This window comes from Lathyrus oleraceus, chromosome 3 (genome assembly GCF_024323335.1).
Source record: "Lathyrus oleraceus cultivar Zhongwan6 chromosome 3, CAAS_Psat_ZW6_1.0, whole genome shotgun sequence".
NCBI classification, from domain to species: Eukaryota; Viridiplantae; Streptophyta; class Magnoliopsida; order Fabales; family Fabaceae; genus Lathyrus; species Lathyrus oleraceus.
Genome location: NC_066581.1, coordinates 518,272,116 through 518,296,949, shown reverse-complemented (window position 1 = coordinate 518,296,949; position 24,834 = coordinate 518,272,116). Strand labels below are relative to the sequence as shown.

The 24,834-nt window shown below is 33.6% G+C and overlaps 1 long non-coding RNA gene across 1 annotated transcript; it reads left to right on the top strand.

Annotated features, from left to right (window-relative positions):
- The first annotated feature begins 16,210 nt into the window (after positions 1-16,210).
- On the top strand, positions 16,211-17,500 carry LOC127128574 (uncharacterized). Its single transcript, XR_007805969.1, has 2 exons — positions 16,211-16,515; positions 16,881-17,500. It is a non-coding gene; the product is annotated as an uncharacterized LOC127128574 (long non-coding RNA).
- The last annotated feature ends 7,334 nt before the right edge of the window (positions 17,501-24,834 follow it).

Here is a 24,834-nt window from a genome sequence, read left to right as displayed (position 1 = left end):
CAAATACTCTGAGAAAGGTATTATTTTGCATCAGCTCAAGTATGAATTAGAACTTCTGAAGAGATTTGAACTGAAGAATTGTAAGATTGCTGTCACACCTTCTGATACAAATCAGAAACTGGATTCTGACTCTGATGGAAAGGATGTGGACGCTACAACCTTCAAACAGTTGGTTGGTTCTCTGAGGTATTTGTGCAATACCAGACCTGATATTTGCTATTCAGTTGGGATGATTAGTAGGTTCATGAGTAAACCTAAGTGGTCCCATTACCAAGCTGCTGTCAGGATTCTGAGGTATATCAAGGGAACTCTGAAGTATGGAGTATTATTTCCTTCTGGAAGAAAGGATGAGTCAGAACTTATGAGTTATTCAGATTCTGATTGGTGTGGAGACAGAGTTGACAGAAGAAGTACGTCTGGGTACTTATTCAAATTTCTGGGAGGTCCCATTTCTTGGTGTTCCAAGAAGCAACCTGTTGTGGCGTTGTCAACTTGTGAAGCTGAATACATTGCAGGTGTTGTTACTGCATGCCAAGCTGTGTGGATTCTGAATCTATTGCAGGATCTGAAGATTAAAGTAAACAAGCCTCTGAAGCTGATGATTGACAACAAGTCTGCAATCAATCTTGCTAGAAACCCAGTGTTGCATGGGAGAAGCAAGCACATTGAGACCAAGTATCATTTTCTGAGACATCAAGTTCAGAGGGGAGTGTTAGAAATTGTACACTGCAGCACTCAGAAACAGTTGGCAGATGCTCTGACGAAAGCTATCAAGACTGATCAATTTCTCAGATTAAGGGATGGAATTGGTGTTACAAGTTTTGATGGAATATGAATTAAGGGATGGTATTAGAAGTAATTCATATTTATTAGTTGTACTATTTTCTTAGCCCCTAAGTTTGTTAGAGGGTATTTCAGTATTTTATCATATTCTAGTAACCCTAATTTTAGCTTATAAATAGGATGGCAATCATTGTAACTTTTATCATGTTTTTGTAACCGTCATTCTCTGAATAGAATATTTCCATTCATCATTTATTCTACCTTTGCACCAACACTACAACACCTTTTGTAGTGGAATGTCCGAACATGAGAAGTTGTAGTTATACCGTTTTCGTTATAATTTTTTTTAAATAGTGATTAATAAATTCACTATCATAATCACTTCTTAAAGTGATTCTTTTTAAAGTAAGTTGGTTTTGGAATGACTTAGCAAATTTAACAAAAATCTTAAAAGTTTCTTCATTGTGACTTAAAAATAGAGTCCAAGAGAATATAAATTATATTCTGTCACAAAGTCATAGTAGTTGTCTCTTAGTCTTTTAATCCTTGAGGGACCAAAGAGATCTAGATGAAGAAGCTCAAAAGATTTTAAAGTGATAACACAAATTCTCAATTTAAAAGATACTCTTGTTTGTTTTTCCGTTTGACATGCATCACATAACTTCTCTATACAAAAATATTTTAGTATACCAATTACTAGATGTTTTGATGCTATTTTATTCATTAAGTCAAAATGCACATGATCCAAACGTCTATGCCACAATCAAAAGTCTTCACTTTGGGTGACTAAACACTCGGTACCAATATTTGATACATCATATAGGTTTAGCATATACAAATTATCATTCCTAGAACACTTAAACATCCTCTCGTTGTCACTTTTATGTACAATTATACAATTTAAGATGTCAAGCATTATATAATAGTCCTTATCACATGATTGACTAATGCTAAAGAGTTTATGTTTAAGCCCTTTCAAAAATAAAACACCATTTATGGTGATTGTGAAGAGATTTTCCACAACACATTCTCCTAATATTTTATCTTTGATATTGTTTCAATGTGTGACATAACTGTTTTTTTTTTGACGAAGTCAATGAACTATGACTTGTCTCTCGTCATATGCCTTAAACATACACTATTTAAGAATCATATCTTACTTACAGTTATAAAATATTCATACAAGAAAATCAACAAAGCAATTTAGGTCCCCAATTATTGTTGGATCCTTGGGGATTAGTGTTAGGACTCTTGGTTTTCCTTTTCATGAGACCATTTAGAACTTTTACATTTCGAATATGACATTTAGTCCTAATGTTTTCTTTTTCACGAAAATAATGACAAATAACTCTATGAGAAATCATCTTTTTATTCTTTCTAGTAACATGATAATATTTCTTATTTTGTTTTTCAAAAAAAATCTCATCGTCTCGTGAGCTAATAGAAGTAACCATGTGTATTTTATAAAGTTGTGTTATTTGTCCCTTTTAATTTACATTTTCCTCTAAAGTACGAGGAATGCACAACATATAATTTACTAAAGATGCATGGTCTTCTTTCAATGACTTGACCACTTTGAAGTTTTAAGACTTCTCTCTCAAGTTTCCAAATCTTTTTTTAGAAGAGATTTTCTTAAAGGATTTTAATGTTTCAACATGCATTTTATGAAACGCCTCAAATAATTCATTATAAGAAGGTAAAAAGTATGTGTCAGAGTCACTTACTTCTAAGACTTTTTGCTTATGCCACACCATCAAATAAAGATTAGCTACTTCTTCATCTGAACTTGAATTAGATAATGAATAATCTTCATCCTTTTCCCAAGAAATATATGTTCTATGTTCTTTTCCTTGGATTTTGGATTTGTAGAATGGTCGCTTCCCTTTGCACTTCATCATGCTTGGACAAGCATTTTTATAATCTCCAATTTTACCATACTTAAATAACATTACTTGCTTTTCTTACTTCTTTTTATCATCCAATTTCTTTGGAGGGTTTGTTTTTATGAACTTCATCGGGTTTCTGTCTGAGTGTTGTAGACAATTATTTCTCATGTATTTATTATACCGTCTCACAAATAGTCCAATCTCTACATCTTGTGAAGAGTCATCACTCGAGTCATATTCATCTTCCCCCACCTTACTTTTGGAAGTTAAGACCTCCAAGGAGATGTTTTTTCTTATCATTTGTATTTCTATCTTTGCTATTTTTATTTCTTACACTCGCTTTGAGTCTCTTTAACTCACACTCATGTTCAATGGGTTTACTAAACAGAGTTGGCATATCTAAAGTCTTTAGATCACATGATTCTTTAATAGTAGTTACTTTAGATTGTCATTCCCTGCACATAGATATCAAAGTTTTGTTGGCACAATTTGCATTAGACGCGGTATTGCCTAAATTCTTTAGTTTGTTGATTATATGGGAAACCTCATTTGCATGGAGACCACAACTTCAAAGGGTTCCATGCGAAAAAGTTCATATTCTTCTGTCAAGGTATTGATTTTTTAGATTGCTTGGCGTCTTCGATTCCCTCGTGGAGAGTTTAAAGAGTCAGCCAAGTTTTTTTAGTTGTCTTACAATGTGATATTTAGAATTACACATCACACTAAATAAAGATATGAGTATATTTATCGCTTTCAAATCATAAAAAACCTTCCTAATCTCACTTTCATTCCATTTTTTTGGTTATTTCTTAACGAATTCTCCATCAATGATCTTTTTAGGAACAAAAGATCATTCTTATATGACTACCAATAACTTTAAATTCAAGGACATAAGGTGCACATACACACAATCCTTCTAATATGTATATTTTTTACCAGTGAAAATAAAGTCTCTATTGTATGCTTAATTCGAATAAATATGCACCATTTTCTTGCTTCACTCTTTTGAGCTTCTGACATTCTCGTTTCGTATGGATTTTCTCCTGACAATAATAACATTATACGTCTTTTTTTACCATGAACTTCCCCCAAACTTATACTTAGAATTTTTATTCACTTGTCTATAGTATTGAACTTCTTATAGATGTTTCTTCCATGATACTCTGTGACAAGCGCCTTAGACTCTATAAACATTATTTGTTCCTTCCTTCTTGACTCTTCATTGAACACGATATCATTTATTATTTCCAATGTTAGAACACCTTATGGTGTTAATTTATTCAATGAAATCAAAAGCATGTCCTAATTGCTCGACAAGGATTTGAGTAGTAACAATTCTTGTAATTATCGTCAAACACCATCTTTATATCGGTGAATTTTGATGTACTAATCCTTGAAAATCGCTCAAGTGTTCAAAAGTACACCATGTCTTTCTTTACTTAATATTCACCAATCGTCGTATAATATAGGCTTTATTTTGGGTTGTCTTTCTCTCGTATAACCTATTTAGTTTTATCCATAACGTGAACACAACAGTTTATTATGCCATGTGATAAAAATACTTTGATATATCAATTGCCAAATTTGTCTAATAGTTTTCCTATTCATCAAATTCCAATCATCATCATACTTACCGATTACCTTCATCCCTTCACTTTGCAAGGGTTCATACAAATATTACAATAGGGTATCTTCCATTATGGGTTTCTAAATGAAGTAGTTTGAAGAGGCTAACTTAATTATTGTTACTGATATCGTTGAGGTTGACTCGTCCATTATAAATAAAAAAAGTTAAACTACATAATAAAATAAAGTTATGATAATACTTGTTGGAAAAGATACTGATTATAATCACCTAATACAAGTTCAAAGAAAAAAAACGATTTTCCAAAAATTATACTTTTTCTTACACTTTCTATAATCGCAATGAAAGTTTTTTTCTTCTTATTCTTCTTCCATTCATTTTATTTAAGACCTACCTCCCATACCATCTTACATTTTGTTAATTTATTTATTTATCTCTCATTCTTTTTCTTTCTTCCTAAAGAGAAAGATTCATAAATAGGATTCCCTCAGCTATTGGGAGTGCTCTAGCCATCATCAGGGTTGACTCATGGCATTTGTGTCATGATTCTTCTAAGATGTACTCAGTCATACATGCTTATCATACCCTACTTTGGCAAGAGGTAGGTATTTTTTCTTGGTTTGGGGAACTTTCTCAAAGGTGTACTAGTATTTTAATTTTCCCTATCATACTACTAGTAGTATAACATGTGTGCATACAGACTAATTTACTTTTAATTGGGATATGAAAAGTTGAAAACCACATATAGTTCGTGCATAAATAAAATTAAACACTTAGTAGATGAGACTTCTGAATCTAAATTTATACACATTATTCTCCTAAAATTGATTTTTATATATGCATACAAAAGTTGGGAAGAGGAATCTTCATGTTTATTTACAAGTAGTAATTAATTAATTAATTAAAGTGGAAATGTGTGGCCCGCGATGAAATAAGAGATGACAGCTAATGAAGACAAAATTATCCTAGAGACTTTGAATCAAGTATATTTGAATATAAAAATAATACTCTCTCTATTTCATTTCTAACTGTAATTTTTTAAGAATAATTTCTATTGTTGTTTATTAATTTAAAATTTACTAAGTAGATTAATTTTTAAAATAAATAAAAAAATCATATAAAGTATAGTTAATTTACGTTTATATCAATAAATTAATAATAAATAAGTGAATGAAGTATATTTAAAATTTATTATTAAGTAAACTCAATTTTTTGGTTTGCATTATATGTAAGGTAAAACTATAAAGATGAGAAAATACACTCCGAAGAACTCCTCCACGTGTTGGTATACAAAAACAATTATAAAATAAGGTAAAACTATTCAACAAAAATATAAATATAATTAACTAAGTGATAAGAACAATATACTGAACTTTTGTTTTTTGTGACAAACAAAGTCTTTGTCATCATATCTAAACCATTATCGGCAGTATGAATCTTCTCAAATGAAAACAATTTTGTCTTCAATACATCTCGTATCCAATAATATTACACCTCAATATGATTTGATATGGAATGAAACGTCTAGTCCTTACCAAGATGAATCACACTTTAAGTGTCACATAACAACACAAACTTCTCTTGCTTAACACCTAACTCTCGTAATAATTTTTTCATCCATAAAATTTCTTTAGACGCTTCAGTTGCTGCAATATACTCAACTTCAGTAGTAAATAAAGTAACACACTTTTGTAACCTTGATTGCTAAGACACCGCTTCCCCTGTAAAAGTTATCATGTATCAAGAAGTAGATTTTTTAAAATCAATATCACTTTCCATATCTGCATATGTGTAGTCATCTAACACAAGACCACTCCTCCTAAAGCATAGGCACGCTCTGGAAGTACCTCTAAGATATATGAGAATCCACTTCACTGCTAGCCAATGATCATTATCAGGATTAGAGAGAAACCAACTAACAACACCAACAACATGAGTAATATCAGGTCTTGTGCATAACATAACATACATCAAACTACCAACTGCAGATGTATAGGAAATATTTGATTAATCACCATTTATATTATAGTTATTATCATTTTAACAGGTAAGAGTATGTGAGTTATTTGCATTTTCCATATAGTTTGAGTGACTTATATGTCAACTTCTTTAATTTCGTATTTGATATCAAATGATACTATGTGCTTTCATTATCCCCCTATTGTTGATGAACTAATCCAAACTGATATTTGGATTTTGGTGGAACATAGTCAATCTGATGAATATCACATAATACTTCCTTTGAGTCGTAAAAATTGTAAAGCTCCCCTACATTAAATACTTAATGCGTGTAAATATCGATAATGTCTCAGCTACTTCTCTCCCTTTGTCAAATATATATAAAAAAAAAAGAACCATGAAAAAAACACACAAATATAATTCAAGCTAACACAAAATCCAATACACAAGATGTCATACTCAGTGAATCATAAACACAAACCATACACATTCCATATAAGAGATTGATAACGCGAAAATACATTGTATATTTGCCCTTATTTACACTTAAGAATCGTACCACTTTCATTTATATTCCGATTATTCCGCAAGTGTTCGAGTTATTTTTGCAGGTATTTCAATTCTCATGCTTAAATGAGCAAAGTGTAGAAAAGGAAGGAAAAGAAGAAGAAACAAAAAAAGCCGAGAATACAAATCATGTGCATGTGACGAACGTCACAAAGCCTGTCACGATCGTCACGCCCTGGGTGTCACGACCGTCACAGGCCCATCACGACTGTCACAAGGCCAAAATCAGTGTATTGAATCTGTCAACAGAAGTGATCCACACGCCCTTATTTCTCGTTCCTCAGCCCATTTTCCCGTGGATTTCTCACTTAACCAAGTCACCCTTATTTCTCTCAATTGCCAAGACCAAATGTAGAATATAAAAGGATGGAAGTTGGAAACCTACGGGCACGCTTAATTTTCCTCCCTGAAGCCAGCTTTCAAGATTTTTCCCTGCACTTTATTTTCCATAGCAATTTTGTTTTCTATTATTTTTTCTTCAGCAACATTGTTTTTCTTTTACCGCAATTTGTTTACCGTTCTGTTCAGAGTTTTGATTTTCCCTTTCCCTTTCTGTTTTTCATTTAGTCAAAGTAGTAGTTTTTTACACTAGGAAACTACTGCAATTTATTTAATTTAGTTTAAGCAATTATTTCGAAGAAGCAGAATCCTACCGACCTGTGGAGGACTGCTCAAGTACTTCAAGATTTGACGTATTCTATTAATCCAATTTCCAGGTTTTTATTCAATTATTATCGCCATCGCTTTATTATTATTATAATCATGTTTGCTTTATTGTTGATCTGTTTATGCTCGTCTGTGTTTGCGTTATTTAACATGTCCGGCTAAACTACCGGTATCGGTATGTAAACAATTTAATTAGACGAGATTTAATAACAATCGGTGTAAAACTTCTTTTCTCAAACAATCTTTTTGGCTGTGGTTTTTAATTTAAATTTAATTAACTTTGTCACAAGAGTGAGAAGCTATTTAATACGGTTTTGCCACGAGAGTGGGAAATTAACTAAGGTGAGAATCGACAATCGCGAGAGCCTGAGGGTCGAACTGGATAGTAAAAACCAGGCATTGATTTTAAAAACAACGAGAGCACTTTAAAAGCAATTAGAACTTATTTATTTTCAAAAAGTATTTTTAACTTCAAATGGGACAGCGAGAGCGTACATTCTGACTTAAAAATATAGTCCGAGTCAACAATCACGAGAGTGTGAGATAAAGCCTTTTAAATAAGTATTTTCTATCGAAATATATTTGGTACTTAAAATATATACCGGTGACTTATCGAATCCCTGACGATTAATGTGTTGCATACTGATATCCCTCTATTAATATTTCTTAAAACTTAACTTCCCTTAGATTTAATTTGTGTTCAACCAAACCTGTAAAAATCATCTCCTTAGCTAAACATAGTAACGTCGATAGCATTAGTTTGACCATCGGTCCCTGTGGGTTCAATATCTTTTAAAACTAAAACGATTGGACTGTGCACTTGCAGTCAAGTACCCGATTGACTATATTTTATATACAGTCACGAGACGTATCAGAGATAACGCAAATACGCAATATGAAAAATATAACAAGATAAAATAACAACATAATGAATATCAGAGATGCCAAAATAACGTGAATTAAGATCATAAAATCCAAATGGTACATTAATCAAAACAAAGACCAACCAGTCACAAAACAGTAGTCCAAGCCAAAGTAGACATAATTATAACTAAGCATGTTGAATGTCATGAAATATATGATATGGGACATCACAAAAGATCATCATCAAAGAAATAAAAAAAAGATGGAGGAGGAGCAGTAGCAACAACAATGTCTTCCGGAATAGGAATGCTTGATGCAGCAATGTCGTGAAGGAAAATGAAGTTATTACTACAAAGATAGTCAACAAAGCTCTTCACAAATTCAATTTGAGAACCAGATGTCCTTCTGAATCTTAAATCTTTTCCTTTATCTTCACCTTGCTTTCTTCACCAATATGGGCAAACGCATCAATGCTTGCCATGATCTGATCCTTCTTGACCTAATTATTTGCAAGTAGTTTCTGAAGCATATCATCAATAAGTGTCATCACATCAACAAATGTAGAAGCAACAACACTAACACCAACAGCAGAAGGACCAGTCGCCTCATCAACTTCCTTCTCAAGAATCTTATCAGCATAAATCTGTCTACCAAAATCCTCCAGATAATAGTAATCATCATTTGGATCTCCATAGTATCTCATATTGGTCACAACACCATAATCAAGAATCTTATGAGATTCAGTGAGATATTCCTCTTTACATTCAATCCCATTCAACTGCAGTATCATCTGAACAAAAAAAGAAAAATATACAGGTTTCTTAGGATTATCCCTGCAATAGATCATCTTGTCAATGATGAATATAACCTAGTTATTTTTGGTTTTATGAATTAGACACCACATGAATAAGTTATCAATGTCATCATCCTTGCTATAATTAGATGGTTTCCTAGCCAAAATCGTTACCACAATCCAGCGTAGCAACCCCATGTCAAACTTAATATGACTGGTTCTCAAGTTTGACATCTCCATGTGTGAAAAACATATTTATATATAGCCAAAACAAATGAAAATTTATCATACTCAAGCTTCTTTGTATTAGACACATTAGTGCCTTCACATGTCAGTCCAAAGTACGTTGTCAAATAAGAGTAATTAAATTTCACAACCTTGTTCTTGAACCTACTCTAAATACATACGGTAGTGAGTTCTAAGTTGCAATAGAAATCCTTGACATAATCAGGGTTGTATTTCCTTTTCATGCCAATGAATGTTAAAAAAATATTGTCAGCACAAGGTTTCGGGAATCTGGTTTTCAACTCAACTTCAACAACACCATCAACAAAATACTCAGGATCTACAAGCTTAGAGAGAAACTTATCTTGGTACTTTTTTAGACTATCCTTATGCAACAAATGAGAAACTTTTCTACACAACATAGTTAGAGAAGATAAGCCTGAAGTAGATGAACATTTGGCATTCTTGCTCAAAACCCCACCAGTGAATGCTTTGTCATCTTGTACTTTTATCCTTGACCTTTTTGGAATAGGAACCGGTGGTTCAGAGTCAACGGAGGTGGAGGCTGGTTACTTATTACTTTGTTTGTAAATCCTTCCTTTGAAGCCATACTCATATGCCATTGATGATAATGAGTGAATGATGATGTTTAATGAGATGATGGATGATGATAATAATAAGTAGAAATGATGAATGAACGTGTTTTTGAGAAATTGCTCAGTTAAGGTTCATGATGATCAAAAGAGAAACTGATGGAATGAAATTTGAAAAGATGAAAAAAGTGAAAACAAGTGAGTTCAGCGTGACTTTTCAAAATTTGATTCGAATGAAGTTGAAAATTTGATTTGAATCAAATTGAACAGTCTTGAAAGTCAACAAAAATGATTTGAATCACGAGACATGTTGAAAATATTTGATTCAAATCAAAATGAAACATCTCAAGTATCAGGGAAATGATTCGGATCACAGGTTTAGTTGGAGCTCGTTGATTCAAATCAAAAGACCATTTTTTTAAAAAAGTTGAAAAATGATACTTTTAACAAAACACCTAAAACACTTAAAATACCTTTTAATGCTTATGAGAGAAATTAGAATTTCATGTTATGCATGGATGAAATGATTGAGCCTTTTATAATGCAAATGCTTAAATGAATTTTAATGCAAATGCATTTTAATGTGAGTACAAAACTGTTTTTAATGCACATAAATAATGATGATGCACAAATGCATGAAAGATGCAGATGAATGCAATGAACGGTCAATATAAATTTCAAAACGATGCGTTAAATGATTTAGCAATTAAGATATGAATCCACAAACATAACACATATACAAACATATATAAATCACACAACACATATGGGAGAAATAATAAATACTGATATGCATACGCAAAAGAAGTAAAGAAAGGTTGGAACGATCATACCAATTTAGACGATCTAAGCTTAACTTGCTGATTACGATACCAAATGGAAATCAACAATAAGGATAACACAAGCTTTAAATACAAATAATCAATTACGAAATAGATAGAAATCCACTTGCACGTATGAAGAGCATTGACAAACTCTTTTTCATAAGGCTTCAAATGAACTTTGAAACGGAAATACTACGATCATTATTTATTGACACAACTTGTCAGTCCTGAATCACTGATTAAAGTCTTGGACGATTGATAAGCACTTCAAGCATATTCCTTGAATCTTTTGTAGTTGGTTAAAACTTCGGAAAATCATTTCCAATAGTCACAAAACCGCCTTCATATTCTTTTTACAATGACATTGGAAGAATATGTCACTGGAATATGCTTTTGTTTTCTTATCCTTTTATCAAAATACTTTCCAGCACAATGTAGTGTGAATGTATGACCTTCAAATTATGATCAATCCGAAAACAACCTTTAAGAAACAGTGTCACAAACACACTACACATATCTCAAAAAATTGTTAGGTCAATCCTGGATGAATCAAAACTTAGAGAACATCTTTAGTATAATTAATGCTTTGAAGAAAATTCTAGTAAGGTTTCACTTTGAATTTATCTGTAGTGAATTGCAATGAATAATCAAACACAAGTAACTCAATATAGTTTCAATGGGATTCATTAAATTACATAATCTTCCAAAATATTTGAGAAAACTTGTCTAGGATCGAATGAACCATATTCTCAACTTTTGGAGTCGTTAGACTTTGATCAAAAGTCAGGCTTGATACCAATTGTTGGGTGAGAATATGAAAACAATAATGTCTATAGGGGGGGTGGATAAACCCAAAATACTTATAGACAATTTGAAAAACTTTTTAGGTCCCATATAACAAAATCAGAGATTCTAAAAAAACGTGGAAGCAAAACATAAAATGAGAGCTTGGAAACATCTCGATGAATCAATTCCATATGAAATGGTACACGAGGTTACCATTGTTGGTGTAAGCCCTAGAGGCCAATACTTTTGGTACTTGTATCGAATTGTTTATTAATAATAAAAGGCTTTTTCTTTATTATGTTTATTTAATAAAGTCCCTGGAATAGATAGTCCGTTTGATGTATCAAGTGTGACTTAATCATGAGATCACATTAAACATAAGGACATTATTCTTAAAGTATCCGTAGTCGAGCTTTATTGTGAAGTGGGATAACATTAAAGCATGAAGACTATTATGTTTATAGACTGATGATCACATCTCATGGGTCATGGATAAGGAGTTATCAAGTCTCAAACATAGGTATGAATATTAAGAGTAATATTTATACTAGATTGACCCGCTATGAGAATATTATATAGAATGTTATGCAAAGTGTCATAAGTTATTCTCTTGGTGATAATGGTGTATACCACCCTTCAACCTAAAACCACTATGGACCCTAGATGTAGAGTCGAGTGCCTTATTGCTGATCAAACCTTGTCCGTAACTGGATAACCATAAAGACAGTTGATGGGTACTCCACGAAGCATGCTAAGGGACATGAGTGACCTAGATGGAATTTGCCTATCCTGCATAACATGATAAATGTCTATGGGCCCAATATTGAACTGGACAAGGATGACACGGTCTATGCCTTGTATTCAATATAGACATAAGGGCAAAAGAGTAATTATACACATAATTATTATCACAGAAGGATTTGTCAAATCACATGACATTTTCGTGTCTTGGGTAGCAGTGATGTGTTGCTAGATACCGCTCACTGTTTATTATGTTAAATACGTGATTTAATATAATTGTCAATGCCGCGAAAATCTATAGGGTCACACACAAAGGACAGATTGACGAGAGATAGAGTAATTAAGGAATATTATAATGTACGGTGCCCTTAAGTGAATTATAGAACATCGTAAGGTACGGTGTACTTAAGTAGAATATGAAATATGACAAGGTACCACGCGCTTAAGTGATTTTGGTATATTATAAGATATGGGCCATATACACTTGAGTGGGCTTTTTAGCTTGTAGCCCACACAAGTGGTTCTATAAATAGAGCCCTTGTGTAGAAGCATTGTTACACTTGCAATTTCATTTCTCTCTCTCTCTCTCTCTCTCTCTCTCTCTCCTCTCTCTCTCTCTCACTCTCACTCAAAGCCTTCATTCGTAGCAGCTAGCAATGAGATTGAAGGAATTCGTTCGTGTGGACTGAGTAGAGGCGTTGTCATCGTTCAACGTTCGTGATCGCCACAAGAGGCAACGATTCTATCACTGATCATGCCCATTCGTAAGGATCATTAAAGGAGAAATTTTAAATTCCGCTGCGTTTTGGATCGCCATTCTCCTTCAACCATGAGATTGATTTCTTCTAATGAAAATCACTTACATGACAACCAAAGCCGCTTTAAATGACGCAATTTAAAAACACATAACTTAAATGTTCTTAACAATGCATAGTTGACTTCATGATGATTCCTTAAGATTAATACACCACATATTCAAGCTTATACATTAAATCACTATAAGAATGGTCTAACATGTATGGTATTCAATCAATGCAATCTTGTAAATATGCAACATCAAATATGAATGAATGAATGCTTGTAAAGTAAAAGGATATGTAAAGTGAAAGATACATATAAATATATGGTGTTTTGACATTCGTCTTTACTTTGCCTATATGCACTCTTCAATGGATGACGCCATCAGAACATAATCACGATCTTCCACTATGATGATAAAATGGTTACATCGTTTTGATTACAAAGAACTATCACTCGATAATTCCCTCTGATGAAGCAGACACTAAACTACTAACACATTACAATATCCATCAAGACCTTGATCCAATAACTTTACTATCCACAATAACCTACTTTAAGTATTCGTGTGTGGCTAGCCCCTTGATTCCACCAATTTCTTATCTAAGTGATTGCCATTAATTGAGTGTATATTGGACAACTCCTAACTTTGTCTGCAAGCAATCTTTTTCCAACGCCACCAAAGAAGGATAACTTCTAACTCCGGCTTACGGACCATTGATACTTGATTATGCCAACGTCTTCCTTGGAGTATAATGGGAACTCTCATCTTATTAGATAACTTCTCAATACCAAATTGTACTCAACAAATGATATATGTACCTGTTACAATAAAAAAACCAATTACACACAAAAATATTAGATACCCTAATATACCACTAGTCTCCCTAACACTAAACCTTTAAAGGAGGTTCCATAAACAAGGATAGAGACTAAGGATGAAGATGGTGCCATGAAATCTCAATAACAACTAACATTATAAGCGACCAGTAAAATAATCCAATTTTAATGAATGAAGAACACACACACACACACACACAAGAATCAATCAAGTTTCTAGATGAACGGGTATTGGTTATTGATTATTGTTAAGAGTTTGATCAAATTCTCAATAAGATTGATCAACTCGTTCTTAAATTCACACAAGAACAACAACTAAATTGCACAAAACAAGATGCAACATAAAAGATAAAGAATTGACATGGGTTAAATATTAAAATGTTGGTGTTTGGAGAAGAAGAAATAAGAATGGTGTAAAGATGAACACACTAAGAAAAGAAGACAAAAATCACAATTTTTGTCTCTATGGATCACCATAGGTTTCTCACACTTGTTACTTTCACCATAAGAAACAATCATTTAAATAAGTGATAGAAAATTGGATTTTTTAATGTTTGATTCAAATCAAGAAGGATTTATGATTCGAATTAGTCTGGACAGTGTCAAAAAAAGTACTTTTTAAAGTTAATGATTCAAATCATTATTTGCACTTGATTCAAATCAAATGAAGTTATGATTCGAATAATGTTCAATTTTTGATCCGAATCATTTGATCCATAATGATTTTCCAATTTTCAATAGGTGTTTAATTAGAATCAAATATAGCATATGATTCAAATCAAATACCAAATTAACGAAATTCAAATGTTATAACTTGTGATTCAAGCTACTCATGTGGAAATGACAAAATAATAACTTTCATTGGCTCAAAATAGAAATAGCTAACACAGATAAAATAAATATATCATCATATGTAAAGGTTTCTTAGAGATACAATTTAAGTAGCCGAAGCGATTACAATCAAATGGAAAGAATGTTACAATCACAAATGAATTGAGATAATAGACAAATTATAAATACGCAATGAAACAAAATCGAATTGTAAAACATCAAAACACAATTGATACTTAAAGCACGTAAGCAATTCCAAATGATACTATATACTTTCAACATCGACAATGTTCACACACATGTCGCGCACAAGGGAACAAATTAGTCACAACCTAGGCCGAATTGACCGACCTGCTCTGATACTAACTATGTAACACCCAAAAACATCAACTCATTCTTTTTTTAAAATAATTCAATTTAATTTGCTCAAGTAGGGCATTTCACATTCTTCACCAAACATTTTACTCAACACAATATCACATTTATTGAAGCAGCAGAATAAAAACATCATTTGACATAAAATGTCTCAACACCAAACAAATAACGAGGTAATTCAATACATATCTGAGAAAATATAAAATGTAATAAACAACTCGTCCCCAGTGTTACACATCAAAGTGACTCCAAATCTAAAAGACTTAAAGCAACAAGGTAAACGAAGAGGGCTAAATGCCATTATTCATCTCAAACATGAGCTACTCCTATACCTGATTATCTGTGCCTCAAAGAAGTACATAACACCACAATAAAACAAACAGGGGTGAGAATACACTCAAAATATATTAACGATGCAAAAGTAATAAAAGGTAGTACATACCAAACATCAACACAATCGTGACATTTACATCTCTCACAAATCATCAACATATTTATAAAAAATCACAATCATCACCTAATCACCAATACATATGTATATATGCAATGTACTAATCTCCTCATCAACAAATGCATGTGGTACCACCCTACTCGCCAATTGGACATCATAGTTATGTTACTGAACAACCCCATCACCAATATTTGGACATCAAAGTTATATTACTGATTTAGTCCCATCACCAATTCTTATCTCCGATATGGACACAGATCCTCTCCTGCTGCTCTCTCATATTTTTCATACTGCTCAAATCTTAACCATTTATGCAGCAATTAATATTAATTACTTTTTATATTTGACTAAAATGAATGGCTGAGATGAAGCAGGACCATTCAGCCACTGCAGAGGATCCATATTCCTCCGATATACATGATGTATGAACATGCCACAATAATATAATATAAAAATCACCACTAATCATTTTTGTCCGAACCAAATTGTTCACCATAATACAACACATCCAAAGACAAAAAAAAAATATTTTATCTTATTTTTTTATTTTCTAATTCCAATTCATAATTATAAACAAATTCTTCTACCATACCAAACCAGAACCTATTCATACTCATGGTTTTTTCCCATAGTTTTTAAAAAGATAGCACAACCTTTTACATGGTGTTGCCAGGTTTTATTATCCTCCACACGTGTTGATATGTAAGGGAAGCAATCGTGGCGGCCTATGTAGGAAGTTTCTCAAGAAACCCAAAATGGGCTTATTAGCTCTTAAAATCTAGGCCCAACAACCTAATAGGCCCAAATACAGGTACCCTAATTTCTCCATTCTCGCACTATAAATTCCAACCTCCTTCATTCTGCATCCATCAATATTTCATCAAATTTCAAAGCTGCTCCAAATCCCATCAAAGAAGAAGCTTTGCGGTTTCACCACCTAAATTGCATGTAGTTGCTGTTGTGTTTATTACTGTCTTTCCTTTTCATCTTGTTTTTTTGAAGCATATTTTGAATTATGTTGTTGTTTTGTTTAGATTCTGCACTAAACTGGAAAAAGGCTGTGTAATTGAAAAATGTTATCTTTGGCCTAATTATAAGTGCAAAATCAAATTTTTGGGAACCGCTTTGCAGATCTAACTTCTCATGTTCTTGCTGCCAGTATGACCCATACATTTACACACATTAATTTTTTTTCTCTATCTTCTATGACTAGTAACATATAGTTATTGTATTACTATGAGAGTTAATTGTAATTTCAATGGTTGATGTTGTTGCATGTACTATGAATGTAAGTGTTTTTCTATGCATGGCAGGTGTTTGCGTATATGTCTCAGATACTTGTGTGACCATGTTCAATATAATTTCAAACACATGCAATCTGTGATGATGTGTATGAGGGAGATCACATCAACATTCATCCAAAACAACTTAGGAACTTTCTTCTTGTAAGTTTGTTCTTTGGTTGTTTTGGGTGAATGTTGATGTGTGGGCTTGGAAAGTTGGTTTGTTAGCCAATACACAAGTTCTATTTTTGTTCAATGAATTCATCTCATCATGCATGATTGATAATTGTTTTTTTTTAAGAAATCCTTGCTTCTGACAGGTTCAGAGTATGCTTTATGGTTTAGGTTCCTCACTATCAATTTTTATGCATTTAACACAATATATTCTACTGCCACACCAAGTTTGAATTCATGGACGAACTCAACATTGAAGCTAAGGATACATCAAGTTTGAATTGATGGTCAAACTCAGCAGTGAAGCCTAGGATGGCATGTCAAATAGCTTTGGATACATATCTTGGGAGTGATGACAACAATTATATTAATTCACTCTAGATGAAGTATAGAACTATTAGTTTTTGGATACATTGAGTATGATACAATTGTGATGAATTACCATAATTTGAAAATATAACTATCAGTTTGAGTAATCGGTTGAACTTCTTTCTTGTGAATGTTTGTCATTATTGGTTACTTAGTACTCCCTCCGTTTTTTATTATAAGTCGTTTTTGACTTTTCACACGTATTAAGAAATGTAATAATTATGTTATGAAAAAGATAAATTAGGAAGGATTTTACAAAATTATCCTTCATTAATGGTATTGAAAAGACAAATTGACATAATTAAAAGGAGAGAGAATAATAAATATTTAAGGGTATAATAGGAAAAATATCATTAATGATTAATTAGTATTATAAAACGACATATATTGTGGTACAAAATATTTTTCCAAAGTGACATATAATAAAAAACGGAGGTAGTACTTAATTAAGTTTTCAGTTTGGCTGTAGTTAATTATCTTTTGTAAGTCAAAGACATTTGTAATTTTCAAATAATGGAAGATTAACAACTTTTAATGATTCGTCATTGGAGATTGAATTAGGATTACTATGCATTGAATTGATATAAATGCTAGTGGACAATTCTCTTTATAACTCTTAATAGAGAAAATCAATAATTGCATGTTTTTAGGATTAATCGGTATCTAGCATTTATTATACACAAATTTGCTTAAACAAAGTTGCTTTATTCTGTGTAAAATTAAGCAGTGTTTTAGTTGTTTTAGTTACTGCGTATAAAAGCATGCAAAAAATGTTACGTGGCAGGCAATTTGCTGGGCGTGATCTCAAAACCTTTGAAGTGTACAAGTAGCAAAACGGACACGTTCAGAAAAGCATGCAAAAAAAAATGGAATTGTAGGACAATTTGCCGGGCGTGATCCTATAGAAATGACAAAAATTAATGTAATTTTTCTATTTGATTTTTTAATATTCTGTATACAATGACAAGCAATATAAAGGATTCACAAAATCAATAATTGATACTAATAATCTGTTAAGTAACAACTCATGCCAATTAGCCGTAAATCAATCTAATCCTAAATAAAGGATTCACTCTTAACAGAGGAAATCAATAATTGATACTAATAATCTAAGTAAATGTTAAGTGTTAAGTAATAACACTCTTAACAGAGGAAATCAATAATTGATACTAATAATCTAAGTAAATGTTAAGTAATAACACTCTTAACAGCGGAAATCAATAATTGATACTAATAATCTAAGTAAATGTTAAGTAATAACTCATGCCAACTAATATTTAACCGAATATTCAATTGAATATTCAGCTTCATTACTCCCCCTAAAGTTGAGGGTTGTGGGAGGGTTGTGGGATCCCAACTTGATAGATAACTCCTGAAACTGCTTAGTCCCTAAAGATTTTGTGAAGATGTCAGCTTGTTGTGATCTGGTTGGTATGTGAGTAGTAGGTTGGTATGTGAGTAGTAGATATAACTCCCTTGCTGATAAATTCTCTAATAAAATGACAATCCACCTTAATATGCTTCGTCCTTTTGTGAAAGACCGGGTTGGAAGCTAAATGAATAGCAGTTTGATTATCACAATGTAGAATGGTAGGAGAATTAAATTCCACTTGCAAATGCGCGATCAATCTTCACAGCGATATGATTTCACTTGTGGCGTGCGCCATTGCTTTGTACTCCGCCTCACTGGAGGATCTCGATACGGTAGTCTGTTTCTTGGTTTTCCATGATATTGGAGCTGCTCCCAACTTCATTAGGTAGCCCGATATTGACCTCCTGGTTAGTGGACATGATGCATAATCAGAATCACAATATGCAACTAGCTTGAGATCATTGTCTTTGGGGATGATACTGCCCTGCCCTGATGCAGACTTTAAGTATCTCAAGACAAGCATTGCTGCGTCCCAATGCCCTCGGTGAGGTTCCTGCATGAATTGACTGAGAATATGCACTGAGTATGTCAACTATGGCCTAGTGATTGTGAGGTAAATGAGTCGGCCCACCAATCTGCGATACTTTGAAGGATCATCATATAAAAGACTCGAATCCAATGCTAATTTATGATTTGGTGCAAGTGGTAGAGATGCAGGTTTGCAAGCTAGCATCCCACATTTGTTTAGTATGTCCAAGGTATACTTTCTTTGACATATGAACAATCCAGAGGGACCACGAACCAGTTCTAGACCGAGGAAGTACTTCAGCCCTCCCAAGTCTTTCACGTGGAAACACTCGTTGAGATATTGTTTGAATTTTACACATGATTTTGCATCATTCCCAGCCACAATAAGATCATCAACATAAATAAGCACAACTATGAAAACAGAATCACACGAGTATGTAAATAGGCTATGGTCAACTTCACATTCTTGGAAACCATACCTCACTAATGCTTGGGAAAACTTTGAGTACCAATTGCGCGAGGCCTGCCTAAGACCATATAATGACTTTCTTAAGCGACACACCATGCCATCATTAAGAGCATTGTAACCTGGTGGTACTTCCATATATACCTCCTCATCTAACTCTCCGTGTAGGAATGCATTGCTTACATCCATTTGGTGAAGTTCCCATCCTTTGGCCACTGCAACAGTAAGTAAACATCTTACAGTTATCATCTTTGCGACTGGTGCAAAAGTCTCATTGAAGTCGTCTCCTTCAACTTGTGTGTATCCCTTCGCTACGAGTCAAGCTTTATACTTCTCAACCTCACCGGATGACTTGTACTTAACCTTGTACACCCATCTGCAACCCACTGCCTTCTTTCCTTTCGGAAGCCTTGCCAACTTCCACGTTTTATTTTCTTCTAAGGCCTTGAGTTCTTGTGACATGGCATCCCCCCATTCTTGCGTTCGAGTTGCTTGCTTGTATGATTGTGGCTCCCCAATGCTTTCAATTCCTGTAAGATAAGCTTGATGTTTTTCTGAAAACTCATCATAATTTACATAATTTGATATAGGATATACCATTCCTGAAGAAGTTGACGAGTTTGGCGATGTACATGTGCGGGTTTTCTCTGCCGAATAGCAATGATAATCATTCAGATGTTTAGGTGGATTTCCGATCCTTGGCCCCAAGTGTGTGAGCTCACTTTCTCCTTCATTATAAGGTTCTTCGACAACATCAACCACATCAGAATTTACTTCCACAACTTGTTGATCTTCTGCTGATTGAGTGAGGAAATCATTCTTGTTCTGCTGCCTATCTTAGGTAGGTGCAGTTTCCTCTTCAACAGAGATGGAATTAGGAGCAAACATTGGTGGAGGGTCATCTCCATTGCTGCCTTTTTCTCGTGATGCATAAGGAGAAACATTCTCATAGAACACCACATCTCTCGATACATAAATTTCTCGTGTCCTTAGATTGTACACCGTCCAACCTTTTTGACCCTTAGGGTATCCCACAAAGACACACATTTCTGCTCTAGAGTCGAACTTATCTCACTGTTTGCTTAAATTCTTAACATAGCACAAGCACCCAAAAGTCTTGATATCTTCATATGATGGAGGTTTGCCAAATAACTTCTCATATGGAGTCATTCCATCATTAACCATTGTAGGGGTTCTATTGATTAGGTAGGTGGCTGTCAAAACACATTCCCCCCAAAATGAGATGGGCAAGTTAGCTTGGAACCTCAAGGCTCGTGCAACGTTGAGTATGTGTCTATGCTTCCTTTCCACCCTTGCATTTTGTTGGGGCGTTCCTACGCATGAAGTTTCATGTAGGATTCCTTCTTGGTGAAGAATTTCTTGAAAAGCATGGTTGGTAAATTCTGTCCCATTGTCACTACGCAATCTCTTGACCTTTCCATTATATTGTGTCCTTATCATGTTGAGAAAATTTATCAAGATTTTTAGAACTTTTGTTTTTTCTTTCATCAAGTATACCCATGTTCCACGCGAATAATCATCAACGATCGGTAAGAAAATAGTGACAACCATTATGAGAGTTAGTGCTATATCTCCCCCATAAGTCACAATGTATAAGATCAAAAAGATTCTCAGCTTTATTATAACTAATAGGAAATGGAAGTCTACATTGTTTTGATCTATGGCATATGTCACAACAATAGACTATATTATTTTTGAAATTAAAATTCACTAGCTAAGATATACGTTGCATGACTTGAGAAGAGGGATGTCCCATGCGTGCATGCCAGAGAGCAGTTTCGTTTTCATGATGAGCCTTGAAAGTTGACCCTTGAACTTGTTGCCTTAGCATGTAAACCCCACCATGTACATCACCTAAACCAATCTTCTTCTTCGTGACAAGGTCCTGTATCAAATAATGATCAGAATGATAAGTTATAAAGCAATTTAAATCGCTAGTCAATTGACAGATTGAAATCAAATTGCAATCAAACTCAGGCACAAATAAAACGTTGTGCAAAGTTATGTCTTTCCTAAGATCAATGATCCCCATTTCCTCTACTAACACTACATTCCTTGTAGGAACAGTGATATAGAAAGGTTTCTTAATCTTGGTTACCCATCTCATTAAGGATAAGAGAGGAGTCATGTGGTGTGATGCACCACTGTCCAAGATCCATTTTTTATCTTTGCATAACATATCATTACCAACATCAAAAAAGTCATGATGCATCACACGCGAACCATGCAACGCTCGCCCCTGCACTGTTTCTTTCTCTTCTTTTTGATCTTTAGTAACATGTGCATGGTGAGCTCTGGGCTGTCCTCCATTGTCTCTTGGATAACGTTGCGTCCTCCGTGTACCCCAGTTTTTCGGATAACCTGTAATCTCAAAGCAACCCGCCTTGGTGTGACCAACTTTGCCACAATGATCACATTTTGGCTTTTGTCCATCTCTTCTTAGCCTATTCTGATTTGGAGCATAAAAGGCAGATCCTCCTGATTCTCCCTTGACTGCGACCATTTTATCTCTTTCACGTGTGATCCTGGCCTCTTCTCTGATGACGTGATTGAAGACTCGTCGTAGTGAAGGTAAAGGTTCGGTGTTCAACATGGTTGCCTTAACATGCTCAAATCGCTCATTGTTAAGACTTCCAAGGAAGAGGTGCACATGTTGGCTTTCCTCTCTCTTCAGAATCTCTTTAGATGCGCCGCAGGTACACTCCGGAAGTGGTTGTAACTCACCTAGCTCATCAAGAAGACTTTTGAAGTTGGTGTAATATTATGTCACAATCATGTTTGGTTCATGCTCCATTAAACACAACATTCGCCATAACTGGTGGATTCTTGGAGCGTTAGTTTGAGCAAATCTCTCTTCCAGATCCTCCCATATATCTCTTGCAGTTGATGCATGAGAGATGCTTCCATGCAAAACTAGATCTACAACATTAATTATCCACGCCATGACCATTGAATCAGCTCTCTCCCAATTGTAGAAATCTGGATTTATTCTCGCAGGTTTCTTGATCGCTGCATCGATGAAACCCAACTTGTTTTTTGCGCGAAGTGCCGTCCTCATGGAACATGCCCAATTGCGGTAGTTCTCGCCTTTGAGCGTCGCAACCACAAGTGGCGTTCCTGGATTGCCAGAGGGATTGAGGTAATACAGTGATGTATTTGTGATAGCGGAAGGTATTTTTGTTTCGTTGGAGGCATTGTTCCTCTCCACCTTTTTCTCATTTTTATTCTCTGAATCAGAATCATGCTCTGATGCCATATAGAAATGACAGAAACTACTGTAATGTTTCTATTAGATTTCTTAATATTCTGTATACAATGACAAGCAATATATAGTTGTACAAGAGATAATCAACAGACCTATTTAAGACAGTAAATCAATCTAAGGCTAAATAAAGAATTCACTCTTAATAGAGGAAATCAATAATTGATACTAACAATCTGTCTAAGTAAATGCTAAGTAACAACTCATGCCAACTAATATTCAACAGAATATTCAGCTTCATTAGATCCTAAAACTTTTAATTGTACAAGTTGCAAAATGGACACGTTCACAAAGTTTGAAAAAATGCACACGAGCACAGTGTATGTAAGCGACTTAATCAACATGCTTTTCATTATCTTTCTCCATTTTGAAAACTTTGATTTTGAAAACTTTTTAAAATGAATTTTTATTAGGAAGTCTATTTGATGCCCTTCTAGAGTGTTCAACCTAACAATTGACATTAAAGAAGTTTTTTGACAACATATTAAGTCAACATGAGACACTCTTCAAGTCCTCAATGAGGATATTAAAGACGTCGAGTAATCTAAATTTAACACATTAACAAAAGAATATAAGCAGTAATCTAAATTTAACACATTAACAAAAGAATATAAGCTATTATGTATGGAAAAACCATAGCTAAGCTATTATGTATGAAAAACCATAGCTTCAAGCGCTTTGTTTACATAATCAATAAGTCATAAAATTTGGAAAAGATTATGTAACCAAGATTGTGCTAATAAAGATCTATGTGTAGGGAATGTAAACCCAAAATGATTTTAAAAGTCTAGAGATAAAGTAATGGAAACAAATATAAAAAAGAAAGAAAAGGTTAAGGAGGAAAAGAGGAAAAGAATGGAAATGTTACCCACAACTAAGATGTCAGTAAATTTTTAGAAAACTTTACAAGTGTAATGCCTAATATTTATTTTTAGCCATAGTTAAGACGTTTTCCAAAAATCTTTTTAAAAGCATTTAGGTATACAATTTTATCTACTGATCATAAATTGACCCACATTTAAAGCCGTGGATAATTTTAAGATTTTTTTTTTCTTTTACAATTTCTACCGAAAAACTTTTTATAATAAAAATTTGATGTGAATGTGAACCTAATGAACAAATGGATAAAATTGGATTTTTATTTTTGTACTTTATATGAGTGAAAGTATAATTGATAGGATATGTGGTTAAATTTTCACACTGAAAAAATTCTAGAATTTTGTAGATTTCATATGATGATTGGACTTATTAGGTCTTAATGTCTCAACCCAATCATCTATTAAGCCCCATAATATCTACAAAAATAACATACGACTATTATGTCCTAATTTCTTAGTCCTCTCTCCTATAAATTCCAACCCTATTGTTTATCAAAATGCAAAATTTGATCACTGTTCCTTTTTTGTTTTTTTTGTTTTTGTTTTTTACGTGTTCATTATCAACTTTGATTATAATCAAATTTATATTATTCTTTAATTTCATTATATTAGTTATGACTCTGAACATTCAAATAGAAGCGTGAAGATCATATTATGATGGATCAGAAGTTGAAGATCATATTTTGAAGAAATGATCTTTTAAAGAGGTCAACATTCAAAGATCAGATTCTAAAGGAGTCAGTCTTTGAAGACCAGACATTGGAGAATATCAGAATCTGAGTCCGTCAAAGCGCGAGGACCAAGGTGACACTGGTAGGTTATTGTTCATCTCTGAACATACTTTATCACGTGATGACCTCCGCTCTATCTTCTCCATAAAGTATGTTCAAGTGTGACACTAATGTTTATTCAAG